The sequence below is a fragment of the Solanum tuberosum genome, unplaced genomic scaffold (assembly GCF_000226075.1).
Source record: "Solanum tuberosum cultivar DM 1-3 516 R44 unplaced genomic scaffold, SolTub_3.0 scf00193, whole genome shotgun sequence".
Classification (NCBI taxonomy): Eukaryota; Viridiplantae; Streptophyta; class Magnoliopsida; order Solanales; family Solanaceae; genus Solanum; species Solanum tuberosum.
Genome location: NW_006239118.1, coordinates 792,052 through 792,696, shown reverse-complemented (window position 1 = coordinate 792,696; position 645 = coordinate 792,052).

Sequence of the window (645 nt, the reverse complement as noted above, 5' to 3'; positions counted from 1 at the left end):
AATAGTGAATTTTACTTTTGTCTTATAATTGTTTTACAAAAGTATGGCCATTAGGGAATAGAAGAAAAATGAAGTTCTTAATGTTGAAAAATATGTGTTATTGGTCTTCCTAATAAGAGATCTATACTGAAGTGTGTAATATTTAGGATGCAAATTAGAAATAAAGGGTGAGAAATTTATAGGTATAAGAAATGAGAGTGGAGAGAATTGAGGAGTGAATGAAATGAAGAATGAGTTAGTGTCTATTTATTTGTGTCATAGACTTAGTTCTAGAAAAATCTTATAATTTATAGTTTCTAGAATAATCATGTAACTTATGGAGGAAATTTAGCCACTTGAAAAAATATTTTGACAAATTTAAAAATAGAATTTATAGAATTTTAAAATGAAATATATATGAAATGACCATATTATCCTTGACCGTCCTCAACTTCATATTTATATATAATAGAAAAATACCAAATTTTGGTCCGGCAACTTTAAATTTAAATCAAACTTACATTAATTTACTATTCAAATTAATATGTTTGAAATCAAATAAAAGTAAGAATTTGATTATATATTTTAATGAAGAACTACTCTTTTATAATCTAGTAAACATTTTTAGTTTACTTTAAATGCAAATATACCATCCTATTCATTTTA